This window comes from Pseudorca crassidens, chromosome 1 (genome assembly GCF_039906515.1).
Source record: "Pseudorca crassidens isolate mPseCra1 chromosome 1, mPseCra1.hap1, whole genome shotgun sequence".
Taxonomy (NCBI): domain Eukaryota; kingdom Metazoa; phylum Chordata; class Mammalia; order Artiodactyla; family Delphinidae; genus Pseudorca; species Pseudorca crassidens.
The window spans coordinates 100276014-100299456 of NC_090296.1; the positions used below are offsets into that span (position 1 = coordinate 100276014).

At 38.2% G+C, this 23443-nt stretch overlaps 1 protein-coding gene and 1 pseudogene across 1 annotated transcript in view; both read left to right on the forward strand.

The window, feature by feature from the left end:
* Window positions 1–19959, forward strand: part of LOC137219149 (RAD52 motif-containing protein 1-like) — a 50411-nt gene extending 30452 nt beyond the window's left edge. The window contains exons 8-9 of the mRNA XM_067727320.1: window positions 15138–15256; window positions 19837–19959. The gene's annotated coding sequence lies outside the window, so the exon portion shown is untranslated. The remainder of the gene's footprint in view (window positions 1–15137; window positions 15257–19836) is intronic.
* LOC137229301 (RAD52 motif-containing protein 1-like) lies at window positions 16010–21354 on the forward strand (annotated as a pseudogene).
* The last annotated feature ends 2089 nt before the right edge of the window (window positions 21355–23443 follow it).

Below are 23443 nucleotides of genomic sequence, written 5' to 3' on the forward strand. Positions count from 1 at the left end.
GCATATATCTCTGAAGTGAATTATCTGTGGCCAATGGGAACCTTTGAGATATGGAAAAAGACGTTGTTTGTGTTCAGCTGTAGTGTGAAAAATATAAAGAAAATACATTGCTGTAGCCTAATTCAATATACTTTCTTTGCTGACTACTCTTCAATAAGAAGTGTGGGTTTTACACTTCAGCTCAAAGGGGTTTTACCCCTTCAGCTCAAAAATTCTGTGATTTCTCATGACACAAGGAAATGGTAGAGAGTATGTTCAATGGCCCGAAGGTGATTTCAGACTCAAGATAAAAAGAGCTCTTCTACACCTGGCTTTGGAAAAGACTCCCTTATCTGTCTTGTGGTTCTGAAATCCAGTTTCACACAGTTCACACATTTTGGGTTAATGAAGGTGTTGAAGCTGTGTCTGGAGCTGGATTAGCAATTCCTGCAGATGCCTATCTTTAGCGCTCTCCTTCCTTTCCCTTGTTAGTTTGCTGATGCCTACCTTGGGGAGAGAGCACCAAGGGTCAGTTTTTCTTTTCCAGCACACCGGAGAGCAGGCTCATGAGGTCTCTTCACCAGGAGGTTTTAGTAGCGACAATACAATGTCTTAAACTCACCACCTTTCCTAAACATCTTATAACAGCAAGAGTTCCTTATAAGAATCAGAGTTTCACTATAGTTATGTAGGCAACACGGGAAAATACATTGTGGTAATAAATAAATAAATCACAGTTTAAAAATTAATGAATTCATTCAAAAACATTCATTGAGTGCCATGCCCACTGTGTGTCAGCACTGTACTAAGTGCTGGGGATACAAAGACGCATAGGGCAGGGACTTTCTCCCCAAGAAACTTTCATACTGAAAGGAAAAAGATGGATGTTGATGGGAAAACATATGTGAGAGCTATTCGAGCATCTATGCAGCAAGGTAACAAGGTGAGGGACGGGGGTGATGAAGTAGAAAATGCGTGAAGTAGAAATGCGTTAGAAAATATTTGTAATGGAAGAGGCACCAACTTGTTCCTTTTGAATTTGTGTTCCTCTTAAATGACAGAAAAAGGTAGTGGAAGAATCAGATCTATCTGGTGTTGTAAATAAGTTAGTACTGTACTCCTAAAACTCTTTCACAGTTACTTTCAAAAGATTGTCACAGTGCTTCCCTGGTGGCGCAGTGGTTGGGAGTCCGCCTGCTGATGCAGGGGACGCGGGTTCGTGCCCCGGTCCGGGAAGATCCCACATGGCGCGGAGCGGCTAGGCCCGTGAGCCATGGCCGCTGAGCCTGTACGTCTGGCGCCTGTGCTACGCAACAGTAGAGGCCACAACGGTGAGAGGCCCGCGTACAGCAAATGGAAAAAAAAAAAAAAAAAAAGACTGTCACAGTATAGTAAGTCTTTGTTTTGGGATAAGTCTTTCTAATAGACATAGCTAATTTGCTTCAGGAAGCATTTGCCTTGGTGAGATATAAACTTTATTGCATCTCTTTCCAAAGGCTAGCCACCAAGGGAAGATGCCACCCTCGAGTTAAGTTATTTTACTACCTATAATGACATATTACTGGGGTGTTTGTAAGTTTCCTGCCTTAAATAAGTTTAGGAAAGGGCCCCAGCTGGGGTGGATTTATCATGAATTCAATGAAGCTTAGTCTTCAGGGCTCCTCACTTGCAGAGGTCCCTTCAAAGGTCTTGAGAAGGGTCCTAGCGATTTTTGTATTCATAATTTTGCATGTTTTTATTAGATAGGATTTTCCAAAGTAGATGAGCTTCAGGCCCCACAAAACCTTGATTCATCACCGGGCTGCAGGTAATTATAAGTCAGTAGCTTTCTGGAATGAAGCCTCTATGTTATTGACAAACATCAGGTGAAGTAGTTAGCAGTGTGGTAGTCTATTTTATATCTGAAATCAACGTCAAAAATGAGCCAAGAGCTTATTAATTAATAAAGTACCACTTTTTGAATGTTGGTAGTAATCATATCTCTTTCAGATAAAATCAGGAATGAAATATATTATGGAAAACCAGCAGTGGTTGAAAATCCTAAATGTTAAGTGTACTTTTTTTTCTGACTTTAAAGTGTTTCTCCTTCATTCAGCTATGAAGGTCCAGACTGATGGCTTATTTTTAAAAATTCTTTTAGTCACTTCATTGGTTCTAAGAATACAAGGTCCATGATTTTAGAAACTGTAGGACTCTACAGTGTAGAAAGGCTATATAACTTAACCAGACAGAGCACATTCACATGCTGCCTTCTCTGTGGTACATTAATATGGTACCAAGGGCTTCCCTGGTGGTGCAGTGGTTGAGAGTCCGCCTGCCGACGCGGGGGACGCGGGTTCGTGCCCCGGTCCGGGAGGATCCCTCATGCCGTGGAGCAGCTGGGCCCGTGGGACATGGAGGTTGGGCCTGCGCGTCTGGAGCCTGTGCTCTGCAGCGGGAGAGGCCGCAACAGCGAGAGGCCCGCGTACCGCAAAAAAAAAAAAAAAAAAAAGTAAAAATAATATGGTACCAGGAACATAAGCACTAAGAGAGAATAAGGGGAAAATCAAAGCCTTATCCCTATTGAATTATTTACCTCATTGTTGAGAATATCAGTAAGGGAAATGTGGCCACACTATGAAGGCAAATCGAGCTGTGGTCACAGAGCCGCACTAATGCTTCCCCAGTCAGCTAGCGTTGGTTTCCTTTAGATAGCTATGTACACACAAAAGTTTACACACTTCAGGGTGCTGTCATCACTTTCTGCTATGTACTAGAATCCTGGCACCTTCTCAGATTTAGAAAAGCATTAACACTAAAAACAAAAATAACTTGGGTCTGCCATTTGGGGTGATTCAGGGTGTCTGTTTCATTTGTAATAGTTCAAAATTTTGAGATTGTCACACCTAGCAACTACTATGCTTTTCTTCTCTCAACTGCCTCTTATTCTTCCCAACTGTAGTATTTTCTCCCATTCTATATGTTTTTTCACTTTCTTGATAGTGTCCTTTGAAGCACAAACTTTTTAATTTTTATAAAATCCAATTCATCTATTTTTCCTTTGGTTGTTTGTACTTCTGGTATCATATCTAAGAAACTATTGTCTAATGCGAGGTCATAAAGATTTAGTCCTGTGTTTTCTTCTAAGAGTTTTATAGCCTTAGCTCTTACATTTGGATATTTGATCCATTGGGAGTTTATTTTCATATATGGTGTGAAGTGCAGGAGTCCAGCTTCATTATTTTGTGTGTGGATGTACAGTTGTCCCAGGATCATTTGAAAAGACTGTTCTTTCCACATTGAATTGTTTTGGTACGCTTGTTGAAAATCAATAGACCAAAAATATGAGGGTTTATTTCTATACTGTCATTTCTGTTCCATTGATATACATGTCTTGTCTTATTCCAGTACCACACTGTGATTGCAGTAGCTTTGAACTGAGTATTGAAACTAGGATGTGTGAGTCCCCCACTTTGTTCTTTACCAACATTGTTTTGGTTATTCTGTTTCCTTGAATTGCCATATGAATTTTAGAATTAGCTTGGCAATTTCTGGAAAGAAATCAGCTGGGATTTTGATAGGAATTGCAGTGGAACCATAGGTCGATTTGGGAAGTAGTGACATTTTAATAAGATTATCTTCCAGTCCATGAATCCAGCATGTCTTTATACTTATTTAGATCTTCTTCAATTTCTTTCAACAGTTTTGTACTTTTCAGTGTAAATCTTGCACTTACTTGGTTAAATTTTTCCCTAAGTATTTTATTTCTTGTGGTACTCCTACACATGGAATTGTTTTCTTAATTTCATTTTTGGATTACTCATTGCTGGTGTGTAGAAATAATATTGATCTTATATCCTACAACCTTGATGAATTCTTTTATTAATGCTAACAGTTATTTTCCTACATTCCCAGGAATATGTCTTGTGGTCTACCAGTTTCCCAGGAATACATTGGCACATTTCAAAGTCTCTGTGCACATCTCATTCCTCAGCTTTTCTTTTTAAGCTTTTCGGTTGGGCTGTTTTTTGCCCCAAACTGATATCCATTGCCTCATGCAACAGCCATGTTAAAATATTTGCTTGAAAATGTTTTGCAGAAATGCAACCTGAGGAACGGCTTTTCTCACTAGACAGCTCTCAGTCAGGTCAAAGGGCAAGCCTTTCAAGTGATGTCTTCCAGGGGACCACCAGACATGTATTACAATGACAGTTCTTGGGGAATGAGGCTTTGAAGGACCTCCTAGTCCATGCTGCTCCTTCTGGTACCAGGAATGTGGGCTGTTTTTCAAGGCTACCACTGGCATGGAGAGCAAAGGTCAAGGACAAGTTCAAACAACACAGATCTCATTGTTCTTACAGAAATTAATTTGTTTTCCTTGAATAAATTGCTCCCCAATGTGCAGTAAGCCTGTTGGCTAAATCTCCAGAGTTCAGAAGAAGTTGATTCTGACCATTTTTGCCAGTTTTGTTGTTGTTGCTGTTGTTACTGGTATTGTTGCTTCTATGGAGGGATCAATTTTCAGATATCCTTCCTCCATCATTTTTACTGATTTTCCTGCAATATTTTTTTAAAAATCTCTAAAGTCTCAATGACCATAGGCTAATTAAATATTTGTCATGGGAGATGATTAAGGAAAAAATAAATTAAAAGATGAATACTAACTAAAAAGAGAAAATATAATTCTCATAGAGGCTTTCCCCGATGGGTAGATGAAGATTGAAAAGGTATTTCTATATTTAGTGCTCTGAAAATTAAGGTTAAATTAACAGATGTTTAACACACCCCCACTTTTTTTTTCATTCATGTTAAACACAGGCTTTACAGTCAGAAGTGAGTTCAAATTCCAGCTCTGCTTCTTACTAAATTGATGACTTAGGACAAGTTATGTAAGTTCTCTGTGCCTCAGTTTCCTCATTCGTACAATGGGGTAATATATCTATCACATAAGGTTACTGTGAGGATTGACTATTAAATGCTGATCACAGATGCCTGGCAACCCAAAAGATATTAGTTTTGGTAATTATCTTTATAATGTTCTTCAAAAATATGCTAATAATTCTTGAGTAGAGTTAACCTAAAGTTAGATATTCATTTCTTTCTTCCTGTTTCTTTTTGGTCTTTTTTCCCCTATTTGTTTTAAAGAACTAAGAAAAAAAATAGAGAAAGAACTAAGAAGAAAAGCTATTCCAGCATTTTGGAATAAAATTATGTTCCCCCAAATTTGTTTATTTTATTGATATATAAAGAAAATTTTATTTATTTATTCAGCAAACATTTATGAAATACCTAGTAAGTATTAGGCACTGTGTCAGGCACAGGAATAATAATGACAATAAAGTGTGGTCCCTGCTCTCAAGTTGCTGACAATCTAGGGCACTGACAAGTAAACAGGTGATTACATCACACTAACAAAGGCTATGATAGAAGAATACACATGGTACTATGTGCTGGGAGTATGGCTTTCACCAGTTCCTATTGGATTTATCTCTCCTTCTTTGGCTCCAGAACCAAGGAATTAGCCCTATTTTTGTCTGTAACTGGGTAGTTTAAATCATGAAATTTTTAAAAATTTGTAGAGATGAAACACCTTGAATTATGGAGGACACTAGGAATAGTAGTTTTTTACAGAGCAAGGGCTTCCTACCAGCATAGTCACTTCTTGGGTTTTGAACCTGAAAAGTTCTTTGGCATATTTTTCCTTTGCTAGCTACTTTTTTTTCTATTTTTTTGTTTGTTTCTCTTCTCCACTTTATCATCTAGAGACCTGGGTAGTTCCCAATGAAAGAGTGTTTTACAGATTCTTATAGTGATTTATAGGTAAAAACAGAAAATGATTTTTTTTTAACCTTCAAGTTCCATACCAAAAAAAATGAATATAAGCTTTCATGGAAGTAATTGAAAATGCACATAATTTTAATTCCATTCCATTTTTCAGAATTCTCAATCGTAATCCTTTGACAACAGGTGAAGATTCTGATCTTTTTAAATTGCCAGCATTAAAATATTTGTAAGTATTGCAACAGTTTCATGGCTCATGAGATAATTTCTGCTCCTTCTTTCTTTCATCAAAGATTGAGTACTTTGGGTAAAAAGTCATAATTTAGATTTTAACTGGGTTATTGAAAATAAGAGTTATTGGCAAAGAAAAGGATTAAGAAAGAATATATACGGGTAAGACAGCCAGCAGAGAATGAGAACAGTGTTAAAGAACACATATAGTTATGGAAGATGTAGATGCATGTAGGAATATTATTTATCCCAGAAAGCAAAAAGGAATAAGGGGTACATTATTTTTTTAAAAAAGAGTGATCAAAGAGGTAGATGCAATTGAAAATGAGAAGCTAGGATAATAAAAAATGATTGTGCTGTTCAGCACCAAGGTCATTCATTTGGTGATGCAAATTTAAATTTCTTCAATAAGAGCTCTTTGTAATTATCACCTGTGGCAAGTCAGAAGCCAGAATTGAAGTAATCACATGTTAAGTATCTTTTGAAGTTTAGAATTTTTGTCTTGGGTTTTATATCATGCATGTTTGGGCTTCTCCTTCAGAGACATGGGAACAACACAAGTGTTGCAGCAATTGAAAGCATCGTCATGATGACCCTTGAATTGGAAAAACTGTAAGTTGATTTTTCTTACATTTATTTTCACTCATTTGTTTTTTTTAGGTTTGTTTTATTATTTTCTTAAGTCAGGTTTATTTATGTATAATTTTCATTTCACAAAATTCACTGTTTTTAAATATACAGTGTGATGTGTTTTGACAAACGTATAGTTAGTTCTGTAGCCACCACCACATTTGAGGTAAAGAACATTTCTGCACTCCCAAAAGACCCCTCATGTCCCTTTGTAGTCAATCCATCCTCCTCCCACTACCAGCCCCTGGAAACAACCAGTCTGATTTTTGTCCATGTAATGTTGCCTTTTCCGGAATGTCTTATAACTGAAATCATGTGGAATGTAGCCTTTTGTTTTTGGCTTCTTTCACTTAGTCAGTCTCTTTGGAGATTTATCTGTTTTGTTGCACCTGTCAGTATTTCATTCCTTTTTATTGCTGAGCAGTATTCTAGTTGTGTGGATATACAGTTTGTTTACGTATTCAGTGATTGATGACCATTTGACTTTTTTCTAGTTTTTTGGCAGTTTTGAACAAAGCCTCTGAAAACACTCACACGTATGTGTGAACATATGTTTTGTGCGAGCATATGTTTTCATTTCTTTGGGGTAAAATACCTAAGGGTGGGATTGCTTCATCATATGCTAAGCGCATATTTAACTTTTTAAGAAACTGCTAAACTGTTTTCTAAAGTGCCTGTGCCTTTTTGCTTTCCCACTAGCAGTTTATGCGAGTTTCAGTTACTCCACATCATCACCTGATCCTTATATTTGTTTTTTTAAAAAATTTAGCCTTTCTCGTAGGTGTGTAGTTGCATCTCGTGGTTTTTGCCACATTTTGCATTTCTGTAATAGCTGATGATGTTGAGTGTCTGTTGATGTGCAAATATCTTTTTAAAGAAGTGTCTGTTCAAATCCATTTTTAAATTGAATATTTATATTGAGTTTTAAGAGTGCTTTATATAAAAAGCAATGAAAAAAGTCCTTTCTCTCAGATATGTGTTTAGTAAATATCTTCTCCCAGATTGTGACTTATCTTCATTGTATTACAGTGTCTCTGAAGACTAGAAGTTTGAAATTTTTGATGATCTGTAATTTAGCAATTTTTCTTGTTTTTCATATTTAGTTAATTTATTTATTTTGCTGTTCTGGGTCTTAGTTGCGGCAGATGGGCTCCTTAGTTGCGGCTCATGGGCTTCTTAGTTGTGGCATGCGAACTCTTAGTTGCGGCATGCATGTGGGAACTAGTTCCCTGACCAGGGATCAAACCCGGGTCCCTGCATTGGGAACTCAGAGTCTTAACCACCAGGGAAGTCCCTTAGCAATTTTTCTTAGATGGTTTGTGCTTTTTTGTGTCTTATCTAAGAAATCTTTGTCTGAGACCCCATTGTCTAACCCAAAATCACAAAGATTTTCTCCTATGTTTTCTTCCAGAAGTTGTATAGTTCCATTTAGGTCTATGATTCATTTTGAGTTAATTTTCATATATGTTTTGAGGGAAGGGTCAAGTTTCATTTCTTTGCAGTTTAAAAACTATTTCTGTAGGACCCTATTGTGACAGTTTATTACACAACTTACTGCACCTTAAACTGTGCCATCCCCCCTCCAATATGGCAAGCTAATAGAAACTTTCTGTTATGCCAAGGCTAGGTGAGGGGATTGCATGAGATTAGTATGCAGAAAGGGCCCTGCATTTAGCAGTCTGTTCCAACCGTCTTTGTCAGGTCAGCTGACAAATGACTGTCTTCACCATGCCATCACACATTGTTCACTGCTCTAGCCTCATCTTCCTCAGCCTCCCACAGCATCTGCCACAATTGTGATCCCTCTCTTGTCAGCTAGATGCCTTCCTCTCTGGATATTAAAAATTATTTCCCTATGTAACTACAATACTGTTAACACACAGTATTGAAGAAATTAAATTCCTACACAATGATATTACCTTATAAAGACTTGCTATTCAAATTTCCCCAGTTGTCTCTCTCATATAATATCATTTCTTTTAACAGCTTTTTGAGGTATAATTGACATAGAATAATCTGTGTTCACACACACGCATATATAAACACCATGAAGACATCACCAAAATCAAAATGTCCATCTCCTCAGAAAGTTTCTTAACGTCTCTTTGTAATTCTTCCTTCCCATTGTTCCTGCCCTTCCCAATCACCATGCAACCCTTGCTCTGCTTTCTGTTTGCATTTTCTAGAATTGTATGTAGATGGAATCATAGAGTGTATACTTTCTTCTAACTCATTTCTAACTCAGCATGATTATTTTAATTTTCATCCATATTGTTGTATATATCAGTAATTCATTTCTGTTTATTGCTGAATAGTATTGCATTATATTGATGAACCACAATTTATCTATTCACCATTGATGAACATTGAGTTGTTTCAGTCTTTGTCTATTACAGATAAAGTTGCTATGAATATTTGTGTACAAGTCTTTGTATGGATGTATACTTCCATTTCTCTTGGGTAAATACCTGCAAGTAGAATGGCTAGATCATTGGTTAGTGTATGTTTAAGTTTTTAAAAAATACCTATTTTCCATAGTGGTTTGATCATTTTACATCTCTACCAGCAGTGTATGAGAATTGCATTTTCTTCACGTTGCGGCCAACACTTGCTATGCTCAGTATTTTTAATTTCAGATAGTTTAATAGGTGAGTAGTTGTATCTCACTGTAGCATCCCTAATGATTAATCATGTCAAACGTCTTTTCATATGCTTATATTCCATCTGTATATCTTTTTATCTTTTATATATATTTTTCTGGAGTTTTGAGAGTTCTTTATATATTCTGGAAATTAGTCCTTTATCGAATATGTAAGTTGCTAAGTATTTTCTCCCATTCTGTGACTCATCTTTCCGTTCTCTCGGGAGTGTCTTTTGCAGGGCAGAAATTCTTAATTTTGATAGTGTCTAATTTATCTATTTTTTTCTTTCATGGGTTATGCTTTTGGTGTTGTATCTAAGAAATTTTGCCTAACTCAAGGTCATAAAATTTTTCACCTGTTTTGTTCTAGAAATTTTATACTTTTATGTTTTACATTTAGATCTTTGAACCAATTTGAGTTCATTTCTGTATATGGTTTGGATGGAAGTTCTTTTTTTTGTTTGGTTTTTGCACCTGTGTATTCAATTGTTCCAGCATCATTTGGTGAAAAGACTATCATCTCTCCACTTAAATGCCTTTGAACCTGAAAGTCAGTTGTCCACATCTCTCTACTTCTGAACTTTCTATTCTCTTCCTTTGATCCTTTTGTCTGTCTTTACCCTACTATCACAATGTCTTGAAAGTGTTACTTCATAAGCCTTGAAATCAGTTACTGTTAGTTCTTCAACTTTGTTCATTTTCAACGTTGTTTTAGTTATTCTAAATTTTATTTCCACATGAATTTTAGAATTAGGTTGTCAATTTCTATAGAAAAGGCTACTGGTATTTTGATCTATGAATCAGTTTGGGGAGAAATGATGTCTTAACAATATTGAACCTTCTGATCCATGAATACATTTTATCTCTTCATTTATTTAGGTCTTCCTTAATTTCCCCCAGCAATATTTTACAGTTTTCACTGTGCAAGTCTTCTACATGTTTTGTCAGATTTATTCTAAGTATTTTATATGTTTGATTCTATTATAAGTAGTATTTTAAAACTTTGATCTCTGATTGTTGAGATTAATTAATCTTTTTGTATGTTCATCTTGTACCCTGCAAACTTGAGAAACTCATTGATGAGTTCCAGTAGCAATTTTGTAGATTCTATCAGGTTTTCTCTGTCATCATGTTATCTGGAAATAAACATAAGTTTAGTTCTTCCTTTCCTTTCTGAATATCTCTTTTCTTTTTGTTGCCCTATTGCACTGGCTAGAACCTTCAGTGCAATGTCAAATAGAAGTAATGAGAGCAGACATCCTTGCCTTTGTCCTGATACTGGCGAGCAAGTTCTTTGTCCTTCACCATTAAATATGATGTTAAGTGTTTTGTAGAAGTCATTTATCAAGTTGAGGAAGTCTCCTTCCATTCCTCGTCTGCTGAGGGCTGTTTTTTTTTCTTTAATCAGGAATGGATGTTAGATTTTTTCATTCTTTTCCTGCATCTATTGCAATGATTATGTGATTTTTCCCTTCTTTTGTTTTCTTAATTTGTTTATTTATTTTTGGACTGTATTGGGCCTCCATTCCTGCACGCAGGCTTTCTCTAGTTGTGGCAAGCAGGGACTACTCTTCATTGCAGTATGCCGGCTTCTCATTGCGGTGGCTTCTCTTGTTGCAGAGAATGGGCTCTAGGTGCACGGGCTTCACTAGTTGTGGCACATGGGCTCAGTAGTTGTGACTCACGGGCTCTAGAGCTCAGGCTCAGTAGTTCTGGTGCATGGGCTTAGTTGCTCCGTGGCATGTGGGATCTTCACTGACCAGGGGTCAAACTCATGTCCCCTGCAGTGGCAGGTGGATTCTTAACCACTGCCCCACCAGAGATGTCCTGATTTTTCTTTTTTAGTGTAGTAAGTTGGTAAATTGATTTTCAAATATTAAACCAACCTTTCATTCTTGAGATAAACCCCACTTGGTCATGATGTATCATCTTTTTATATATTATTGGATTTGATATGCTAAAATTTTGTTAAGATTTTTTGCTTCTGTGTTCATGAGAGATATTGGTCTATAGTTTTCTTCTAATGTCATTTTCTAATCTTGATACGGTGAAAGTTGGCCTTATAAAATAAGTTGGGAAGTATTCCCTTCTCTTCAACTTTCTGGTAGAGTTTGTGTAGACTTGGCATTATTTTATTCCTTAAATGTTTGGTAGAATTTATCAGCTAAGCCACCTGAACTTGAAGCTTTCTTTGTTGGAAGGTTTTAAACTGCACACCCAATTTCTTTAATATCTGTATTCTTGAATAAACTTTGGTAGTGCATGTGTTGCAAGGAATTTGTCCATTTCATCTTGAATTTATTGGTATAAAGTATTCTATATATTCTCTTATTATCCTTTTAATATCTATAGTATTTTTCTGTTTTCCATTTTATTTATTTCTACCTTGATCTTTATTGTGTTCTTTCTTCTCTTACTCTGTGATTAATTTGCTCTCGTTTTCCCAGTTTGAGGTGGAAGTTGAGGAAACTGAGTACCGCATTAGCAATAACCCACATGTTGACATATTATGTTTTCAGTTTCCGTGAGTTCAAAATACTTTCTGATTTCCCTTTTGATTTCTTCTTTGACCACAAAGTTACTCAGAAGAGTGTTCTTTGGTTTCCAAATATTTGGAACTTTTTCGGATTTGTTAATTTCTAATTTAATTCCATTGTGGTCAGAGACATATATTGAATGACTAAAATCCTTTCAAAAATTTTTTTAAGTATTTTTTTTAATTAATTTTTTCTGCGTTGGGTCTTTATTGCTTCGCCTGGGCTTTCTCTAGTTGCGGCAAGCAGGGGCTCCTCTTCGTTACAGTGCATTGGCTTCTCATTGGATGACTTCTCTTGTTGCAGAGCACAGGCTCTAGGTGCGTGGCCTTCAGTAGTCGTGGCACACAGGCTCTAGAGTGCAGGCTCAGTAGTTGTGCCGTGCGGGCGTAGTTGCTTGGCAACATGTGGGATCTTCTCGGACCAGGGATCGAACCCATATCCCCTGCATTGGCAGGCAGGCAGGTTGTTAACCACTGAACCACCAGGGAAGTCCCAATTGCAGTATTCTTAATCTTTTGTGTAGATCCATATTCCAATCTGGTGTCATTTTCCTTTTGCTTAAAAATACTTCTTTTAACATTTCTTATAGTGAAATTCTACTTGTAAAGAATTCTTGCAGCTTTTGTATGTCTGAGACAGTCTTTATTTTGCTTTTGTTTTGATACATCTGGGTATAGAATTCTAGCTTGATAGAATTGGCTGACTGACCACTGACTTCTCATTTACATTGTTTCCAACAAAAATTCTGCTGTCATTGATATCTTTGTTCCTCTCTATGTAGTGTATAGGTTTTTCCTCTGGCTACTGTTAAATTTTTCTCTTTATTGCTGGTTCTGGGCAATTTGATTATTTTTTGTGCCTTGGTGTAGTTTCGTCCATGTTTCTTATGCTTAAAGTTCATTGATCTTCTTGACTTTATGGCTTTATACTGTTTACCAATTTGGAAAAGTTTTGGCTATTATTTCTTCAAATTTTTGTATTTTTCCTCTCCTTCATGGACTCTAAGTTCACATGTATTAGGCCACTTGAAGTTGTTGCACAGCTCACTGATGCTCTATTAAGTTTTGTTGTTGTTTAGTTTTGTTACTCTTTTTGTTTCATTTTGGATAGTTTCTATTACTATACCTTAATGTTCACTGACCCTTTCTTCTGCAGTGTCTAATCTGCAATTAACCTCATTCAATGTCTTTTTCATTTAGCCATTGTTTTTAATTGCTAGAAGCTCAATTTGGGACTGTTTTACGTTTTCTGTGCCTGTTCTTAACATTTTCAGTGTTTTGTCTGGGTTTTTGAACATATGAAATACAGTTATAATAACTTTTCTTCATGTATAAAAACTTAAAATGTTCTTTTCTGCCAATTCTAACATCTGTATAGATTATGGGTTAGTTTTGATTGATTGCCTTTTCTCCTCACTATGGGTCATAGTTTCCTACTTCTTTGCATGCTTGGCAATTTTTCATATGATCCCCGATACTGTGCGTTTTTGTTTCTTGTGTGCTATATATATTAAATTCTTGTAAAATGCTTGGGCTTTGTTTTGGGTGGAATGAAGTTACTCAAAACAATTTTATTCTTTTAGGTCTAGCTTTTAAGATTCATTGGGTAGGAGTCCAAGTAGCCTTTAGTCTGGAGCTCATTATTTGCAACTACTGAGACAAGTCTTTTCTGAGTATCATGAGGTTTTCCAGTTTGACCTGTAGGAACAGGTACTATTCCTACAACCCTGTGTGATATCCAGATATTCTTATTATTAATCCTTTCATGTGGTTCTTTTCCTGGTATCAAGTAATTCCTCACACAAATGTACTGACAAATACTTTGTTGAATTCTCAAGAGATCCCTCTGCATATCTCCAGACTTCTTTGTCTGTGCACTTCTTTTCTCTCTGGTAGTCTGCTTTGTGCACTCTAGTTACCTTGGTTTTCCCAGACTGTCAGCTCCATTTCGTCAGTCAGGGAGTCCACCAGTCTCTGCCTGGACTTCTCTTCCCTGTACCATGACCTGGAAACTCTCTCAGAGAAGTAAGTTAGGGCAATTATGGGGATCACTTCATTTATTTCCCATCTCCTGGGGATCACTGAACTTTATTGCCTGAGGTCCAGTTTCTTGAAAACTGTTGTTTCATATGTTCTGTCTGATGATTTCATTGTTTCAGGTGGGAGGTTAAATTGGTCCTTGTTACTTCATCTTGGCCAGAAGCCAATAACATTCAGTCTGTTTTATTTTGATACAGGGTCCAATTAAAGATTAGGCATTGCATGTCATATCTTTGTTTCCTTTAATCTAGAATATTTCCCTATTTTTATTTTGGTCTTTTATGACATTGGTATTTTTGAAGACTCTAAGCCAGTTAGCTTGTAAATTGCCTGACAATCTGGATTTGTCTATTTCCTCATTGGATTCAAAGTATATATTTTGGGGAAGAATACTATGTAGGTGATGTATTCTTCATACTTCATCAGTTCAGGTGGCCCAGTGCTAAGTTTGATCACTTGATTAAGGTGGTATCTTCCATATCTCTCCATTGTAAAATTATTTTTCCCCTTGGTAATTGATAAATCATATGTGGGGTGATACTTTGGGATCAGTAAAGATCCTACTTTCAAACAACTCTTCACCCAGCTGTGCATCAATGATAATCCTTGTCTGAATCGATTATTACATTGATAGATGCAAAATGACACTTTCCTAATTCTATCATTCCTTTTGCATTTATTAGTTGACATTATTATATAAAGAAGAGCTCCCCCACTTTTCATTTGAGTATCATTATGAACTTATGTGCTTTTTTATAAGTTAACTAGGTTATACCTTATTATAATGATAGTGTTATTCTTTGGAATGTTCCTTTTGTCCAGATTTGGCCAAAGCGACCTCTGTTATTGTTTAACCACACGATGCTTTTCTATTACTAGAATAATTTCTACTATATTACTACTCACAAATAGGACCTGAGAATGGGACTCCAGAAGGTGCGGTCTTATTCAGACTCTTCTTAGAAGTGTGCCTTCTTCCTGTGTACTCTCAACCCAAAGGGAGGCATTGGGGTTGGAAGGAGATACTTCGGATTTAAACTACAGATCAGTGTCACCCAATTCTAATCCCTATTCCCTTTTTTCTAGGCATACCATATCTACTGCCATCTTAATCCTTCTGTTGGGCACCTCTCTCCTCCTCTATATTTATTTACAACAGTCAAGAGCAGCAATTGGCCAACCGGCCCCTATCCAGTTCTGCAGTCCATATGCCCCAGGAACTCCTTTTTGCACTGGTCTGTGGTGTCCTTGGCCTACCTCTTCAACCTACTCAAGTAACTCTTTTACCACGAATTTAATTACCTGTGTTTCCATTTATAGGATCTTACCTAGCCTTATGGCCTGCTGCCTCTGCCAATTTAAAAATATTATTGAGGTTGTCTGAAAGACAGTCAAGCTGCGTTGTGACAGCGAATGCCTGACAGACGTCACACGTTGTGGTGAGTCTCAATTGCAGGATAATAAATTTTTAATTTTTAATTTAATATTTTAATTTTTAATCAGTGATGATAAATTTTAATATTAATGATGTAATTGCATTATTTTAATTCATTCATTCAGAGTTCCAGCTCCCTAAGTTTCTAAGAACTACCCCCTGGCTAAAAATCAGATTCTTGGTTACATTATTAAGCTAATAATAGCTCAGTTACATTGTCAGCTTAATAATGTAACTGATCCGCATAGTTAAAGGAACAAGAGAAAGGAATCCAAGGGGGAAGGGAATTAACATTAATGGCCTCATATCCTATGCTGTGCTCTGTGCAAATGAGAACTTATTGATATAGTGCATCACAGTTTGTTAACTGATTTTATATACATTAGGTCTCAAGTACGCTTTGTCTTATAGGACAGGTGTAAGTATAGTTTTGTTTATTTTGTTTGTTTCTGCAATTTTATAAAGAGTACAAGTGATGCTGTTTTATGTCCTATTTGGAGCCTGAGAGTTTCGGGTTCCATAACCAGAAGCTGCTACCTAGTCCTTCTAATGGAATGGAGAGCTAGTTTATTCTTAGACTCTCAAGCTCTGAACTTGCTCTGAATCTCTTGCTTTTCTATCCACAAAACACTCAGGGGCTTTCAACTATTTTTCTATATATTAGATTTACTGGCACTAACTTTTTAAAAAGCACGGGCGCCCGTTTGCTGGTGCAGTCCGCTTGTTCCCCGAGCAGCGCTCGCGCGGTGATGTTAGGATGCTGCACTTGGTACCTTTTGTGGTTCCCATCGGGGGTGACAAAACCTTGCTGGTGTGGGAGCTGAGCTCTGGATCCACGGCCGAGGCCTTGCAAGTGAGAGGAGCTGGAGCGGAGGGAAGGGTGGAGGAAGCCGCCCCGCGCCCCAGTAACTGGGCGCCCCGGGGTACTTCTTCAGCACCTCATCTGCCTGTGGTCTCCGCTGAGAGGAATCTTAGTTCTAGAGGCGACCTGAGCGGTCATCTCACCCCCATAGATTTTTGAGACATAGTTCCCAACAGAAGGCATTGCCTCCTAATGCTTCTCGAAGCTTAGGATTTCAGAGGGAAACTTGTTCATGAAATGAGAAGTGTTTGGAGTTCCAGGCTCACCACAGTTAAGTGTGCAAAGGGCTGGGGGAATATAAGGGAATGGGCGGTTTGGTTTCCTGGGCCTGAAATTTACTGCACTTTCTTAGTGTGAGACCACCCTACAGCATTCTCTCTTCACAGTCTTCTCCCGGTTTGGCTTTCTGTATTCTGTCTGAGTCTTCCCAAATGCAGCAGTGGGTGGTCCTGGGTTCTATGCCATCATCAAGTTTCATTCAGCAAGGGATGCCCACAGAGCCCAAAAGTCATGTGACCAGAAGCAGCTTTTTCACACATCTCCAGTGAAGATGGGTCCAAATGTGGAATTCCTCGCTCTACTGGGATGTGGTGCTGAACTTAAAACTAATAGGCCATCGGGAATTCCCTGGTGGTCCAGTGGTTAGGACTCTGCACTTTCACTGCTGAGGGCGCTGGTTCAATCCCTGGTCTGGGAACTAAGATACCAGGGCGGGAAGAAAAAAAGGCCAGCGTTTCTACAGCACTGTGGTGTACAGAGTGCTCTCAGATGCACTGCTCCACTGATCCCTCAGTTTCCTAGTTGTTTCTTTCTTTTTTTTAGATGAAGAAACTCGAACTCAGGATGGTTAAGTGACTTACTTAAGGTTCATGACAGTAAATGTGGAAACTAGGCCAAACCCAAACTTAACCGATGTTAAACCCCATGTCATTTTATGCTGCCCCTTAATTTAAGAAATCTTCACAAGAGTCTTCCTTATATTTACTTTTATGTTGATTTTAAATGTGTGAGGTTGACAATTTTTTTAAATTAATTAATTAATTTATTTGTGGCTGCATTGGGTCTTGTTGCTGCGTGCCGGCTTTATTTGTGGTGAGCGGGGTTGCTCTTCGTTGCGGTGCGTGGGCTTCTCATCGCGATGGCTTCTCTTGTTGCGGAGCACGGTTTCTAGGCACGCAGGCTTCAGTAGTTTTGGCTCACAGGCTCTAGAGCACAGGCTCAGTAGATGTGGCACACGGGCTTAGTTGCTCTGCGGCATGTGGGATTTTCCAGGACCAGGGATCGAACCCGTGTCCCCTGCACTGGCAGGCGGACTCTTAACAACTGTGCCACCAGGGAAGTCCCGAGCTTGACAAACTTTGGTTAGATGTAACATAAAGGAGGCTTCATCATCTTCATCACTCTCAAACTGCCTATTCAGAACTCGGTTCAGATTCCAGAAAATGGTTAAAATATTCTTTAATGCATTGTAGAAACCTTATTCCATATCAACATGCCATCCAATTTTACTTCCCCAGAATTAACATTTCATTATGTGCCTCCATTCAGCCACCATTCCTTTTTCAAGGACCATTTCAATTCCTCTGAATAAGTGAGTGAGGCTTAGATTTCCCAGACCTTTCCCTTTATAATTGTGTGTCTTCTCTGATTGGCTTCTTGTTCTGGCTACTTCCTACTGACCTTGCTGCCTATTCTCACCCATATTTCTTTACTCACTGATTTCACCTTTACTGAATCTGAGAACTCTCCTCAGATGTGACTCCAGGTACACTACCTCCCACTTCTTTATCTTGTTTAACACCCTGGCAGTACTTCAATCCTGGCAGTACTCCCTGGGATTGAAATGATTTTGTGTCAGACATTCTTTAATTTGCAGACCCTGCGACCATTTCACATAACCACTCAGATACTGCAGATGGTCCTGGAAAGATTATGAAACAGTTACTTGGTATCAGTTGTGAGTAATGAGTTCTTTTCTTATATCGGACCTTAAGACCATTCCATAAGTGTAGGTTGGGAGATTTTCACAGCATAAAGCCCGTCACTGATAGAATAATGAAGAAAAGTTCTCCAAGTCACAATAGAGTTGAGAGGAAAGGGCATTCGTATTAGATTTCTTTATTTAATGCAGGGCCTTAGTTTACTACCCACAACCCCGAAATTTTTCCCTACTTTACTTATGCGTTCTTTTTCAATTTTATTTATTTATTTGGTTGCACCAGGTCTCAGTTGCAGCAGGTGAGCTCCTTAGTTGCGGCTCAGGGGCTCCCCAGTTGTGGCATCTGGGCTCCCCATTTGCAGCAGGCAGGCTCCTTTTTTTGTGGCTCGCAGGCTCCTGAAATGTGGCGTGCAAACTCTTCGTTGCAGCATACACGTGAGACCTAGTTCACTGACCAGGGATCACTGACCTAGTTCACTGACCAGGGATCGACCCCAGGACCCCTGCATTGGGAGCATGGAGTCTTAACCACTGCACCAGCACGGAAGTTCCAATTACGTGTTCTTTTTTTCATTGGCAGGTATACATACTTCTTATCTTACTTCCCCTCTGTTTTTTATAAATAAATAAAAGAGAATAACATCTTAAAATAAAATGAAGGATAGGCCTAATGTATCTGAGTTTTTCTCAGTGCACGAAGAGAAAGGTTTGCCAGGAAGAACTGTGGCAAGTTTATCCTAGATGTCAGCCGTCTCTACTACCCAGGGGCTCAGAGCCCTTCTGAAGATTCCTAATTGTCCAGGACAGCTCCATTATGACTCACCGTACAGGGCCTAGCATCCCATGCGACACTCAACATTTAAAAATTAATCTTCATTTCTCCTTCCCAGCAGGCAGCTTCAGTTGGAGAAAGTAATTTCATTTTCTTATGTACTCATTCATTCCCTCAGTCAACAGACCATCACTCCTCTATTGTATGCCAAGATCTATGCTTGTTTCTGGTAACAAGGAAAGAATAATATATCGTTCCTTCAAGCACTTAAGGAGCTCATAAACTAGTGACTGAGGAAGATGCAGAAACAAATCAATAAAGAATTAACAATGCTTTGACTTTATTTGTATTATTTGAATTTTTATGACTATATTTATATACTACACCCTGTTCAAAATGGAAATGGACCTTTAAGAAAGAACTAGTGATATAAAAACTCCACAGTAATATGTAAGTTCTTTAGAGAGTTAAGACTGGAAATATTTGCACTCTCAAAGAAGCCTGTTAATGCAGATGAACCTCTAATTCTTTTGGCTCCTTTATTTACATTCATAGAGGTATATGTATTCCCTCTTCTTACAGGGGTTAGTAACTTGGGGAGGGGGTGCTACAGATTAAGGTCCTAATTCAGTGGCAGGTCCATCTTGTCTCCTCTTCACGTCATATTCTCAAGCAGGAGCTACAGGGTGAGACGAGTAAAACAGTTCACTTCCTTTGCTTACCCCCAGCCCCATAATAGGCTTCTGCCGGGCTTCCTTGGTTCTTTCATCATCACTTTCACCACCAGAGGTCAGGAAACCTTCCAGTTAATCAGGGGTCCTGGAAATGGTGCAGAAAAGTACTGACTTAATAAATAACATTTATTTAGGGATCACTGTGAACTCATTGCTAAAAATTTCCTACTTAATCTTCACAACCACTCTATAAAATTGGTAATGTTAAATCTCAGGTATATCCAAAATGAGGTCTCTATGTAGGGTTGTGATATTTTTAGGTCTTTTATGTCTTTAGGTTCATCTCGGCACCAGACCTAAGGCGGTTCAACATAATACACTTGCACTAAAGAGCTCCAGATGCCAAGAATTGGCAAATTACAACTTTGGTTTCCGTGGGTCGTCAAAAAGGATCATCAAGGTAAACTCTATAGATTTTCTTAGACTAACCAGACTCCTTTTAACATTGAACTCCTAGACTTTAGAGAGCAGAACAAAACAGGGCTATGGGGAGATGTGAGAGACTTCCACATGAATGTATCTGAGCATTGGCCTGCCACCTAGAATTAGTGCTAATCTCAATGACTTGGATGGTGGTGTCCATAATTTTCTCCAGTATTTGTATGGTATATCTTAAAAAAAACAGCGGTCCATATCTAGTCATTCATTGGCAAGTCTCAGTTGATTTTGAAGGGATAGCATACCTAAACTATTACCTGGGATTGCTGAAGTTTGGTATTTATTTCTAACAACAGAATATGTTGAAGTCTAGCCTTTAATTCAAAATCCTAACAGCTTCAGGATCATTCTAACCTTGAAGAAAGGGAAAATACAAATATTGTGACACCACTTCAGAAGCAAAGCCTGAAGTTCTTCTGTGCTTTAGAGGTGGTGTTGACCTCCCACGAGTGCAGGAGTCCTGGAGTTGGCATGGCTGAGGAACCTTTGGATAAGTTGGAGGAAGGTCTGCTTTCCAGTATGTGTGTGTGTGGGGAGGTGAGGGAGTGGGATTTCTCTTTTTTCCTTTCTTTCTGAAACTCAACTTTTCAATTACATCATCACCTTTTCTGAGCAACTAAAGCCCTGGGCAGAATTGTTCTGCCTGACAATATAGGTTTTTATCTTAGGCAATACCGGACAGCACCTTAACCTTTAGAATTTTAGAACTGACTGCCTGTCAGGAAGCTTCGGAGGAGGGAAAATTAGTTAGGAATTTTTTTTTTTTGGTTAATAATTATTTTTGTGCTAAAATAGTCCTTCAAATACAGATGTCTTCTGTCCTTCAGTTATCCCAACAAAATCAATTTCTAAAGGTTGAAATAAACTCATGTGTAAATGTTCAGTCCTTTGCCTCCTATAAAAGAGCCTGAGCAGAATAAGTAAACGTAGATCCCTAGAAAGGGGATTCTGATTGGTACTGAGTTTTTTCCTAGAATCCATGGCACTTGGACTTAGGGTTTTAAGTCAGAGGCAGGGCTGTTAGCGAATGGGGTGGAGGAGGCTCCACCATTCACCTGAGTGGGTGATGGTTGCGTAGAGGCCGGATCATGTGCACTACAACCAAATCTATCTCACTGTATGAGTCCAGCCCTTGATGCAGAGGATAGCAGGGTCTGTAGCAGTGTAGCCTCAGCTTGTCCGTTTGAAATCTGTGAGTAATGTGAGATTTGTGCCACGTTTTTGGTTTACATTTCCCGTCTAGTATTTCAGGAACTTCCAGAATAGATCTGAGCAGTAAAAATATGCCATGCCAGGGTATACCTGCAACGGAGACATTCACCGTACCCCAGTGTTGTGCCTGCCCTTAATCACTAAGGTAATGATCTAAGAATCACAGATGCATTTTTAGTTTTAAACATATAACCTAGAAATCAGTTATTCATATAGGCATTTTAAATTCATCTGTTTTGGTTGGATTTAGGGTCATTATCATTCCTTATGGGAAGGAAGGTAACCCAGAAGCTTGCTATTCAGAAAGCTGTAACAGCTGCATTCCAGAAATTGCTGAATGTGGTTTTAGGTAAGACCTTTTTGATTGTCCTTGAAGTACTTCAGTTTCAGTGAGCAAATAAACTTATTTGAAAAGTTAATTGGATGAAAATAATGGTTATCTAAAACATTACATATTCTTTCATTCACCATATGCTTTCACAGCAGCAGTCTTAAATTTGTTCTTTGTGGCATTTATGAGAAGAACGACGGCAAATATTATTGTCCCCAGTGTTTAGATGTAGAATGACTTGCCTCAGTTCATACAGAAAATGTTTGATCCAGTTCTTCCTCAATTGCTTGCTTATCATACAGAATAGGGTAGTGAATATAAGCCTTGGACACCTGTGTTTGAGTCCTAACTTTGTCTCTTAGATTTTGTTGTTGTTGCAATTTTAGATTTTTGTAGCCAGAGACATTTGTAGGTATTTAATATCTCTAAGCTGCAATTTCTTTATCTGCAAATAGGGTTAGTAATTCAGCTTACCACCAAATGGGGGATATTGTAAGAGTAAATGGGATGATGAATCTAAAAAGCTTAGAGCTATGCCTGAAACATAGTAAGCAGACAAAATATATTGACTATTAATATTACTGCTGTTTTCTTGTTGAAGAGTTTATTAGATTATGTGTTTGGAATCAGTTTAATTTCCGTTTTCATTTCTGATGTATTGGGTGAATATGATTCTTGTATAATAATCAGTTATGTTTTTGTAAACCTTGAATGTGGTCATGGATTGAATAGGATTGATTTTCTTCCCTATCGAGTTATGCAGCGGTGAGAATGGCACAGGCTGTGCCCAAACGAAACTTTATGATCAGTAGATTCCCGGAACAGAACCGCTCCCCTGCTTCACAGCCCTGCAGGGTTAGAGACTGAGAAATCCAAGCTAAGTTGTCAGAGACCTTATTTGCTTGTAAGAGTTGACCCTGGACTGGTCTTGGCTTTCCAGCCTGAGCAATCCTTCCAGTGAAGTGTGATTTCCCTGGTCATCAGGCAGAATCTCCATCCGCTGTCAACTCTGGGTAACAAGCTTTAAGGACCAAACTAAATGACTGGGCTGTTTGTGCCTAATATGCCAATGTACTCCTTATATGTACCCAAAACTCCTTAGACCAAAAAGCCTGGTGGCCATAGCTTGCCTTGAGGAAAGCTGTATTGTCCAAAATGTACATGGGCCAGTTTCTGCCAGTAGAGTGTTCAAATGCTCTCTCTCTCTGTCTCTGTCTCCAAAGCTATGTTCATTGTATCTGATAGAATTTTGGTCCCAAGGAGTAGGCACTTGCCTTACTTCTAATAGGAAGTATCTATTATAGTCCAGTGGTATCTCTCCCAGGTTTGAACTCACTTTGACTCCCACCTGATGCCTTCCTATTTAATTGTATTGTGATTGAACATTTTTGTTTCCACAGCTTTTAATTTCTATGTCCTTATTCCTTAGTTCTTATTTCTAAGTTCATAAAGTTTTTGAACCAAAGTTGATACTTCTTATATATGTTTTCACAAATAATTATGATAAAAACTGCCATGTCTGATGAGGGAACTTCTAGGAAAATGCTCTTATTTTCTGCTTTTAGAAGTCAAAAGAATGTCTAATTATTCGGTGCTACCATTGTATACAGGAAGTTTTAGAACAAGAAAACTTCTGAATTGATCCTTGTTAACTTTATTACAGAAAGTGGTAAAACACCTGTGGCATATAGACCCTGTGAAGATGTCACAGATGCTAGGACCGAAGAGGAACTACAGGATTTAATTCAAGTATGTGGAGTTAAAAACTCAAGAGGTACATAGCCAGTGTAGCCATAATTCAAAACAACCAGCAGGATTTGGAAGACTTCAGCATATCTACTCATCTCTGTCTTCCTTAGGAAAAGGTGAAATTCTGAAACTGCTTTTGAGGCAGGAAATTTCT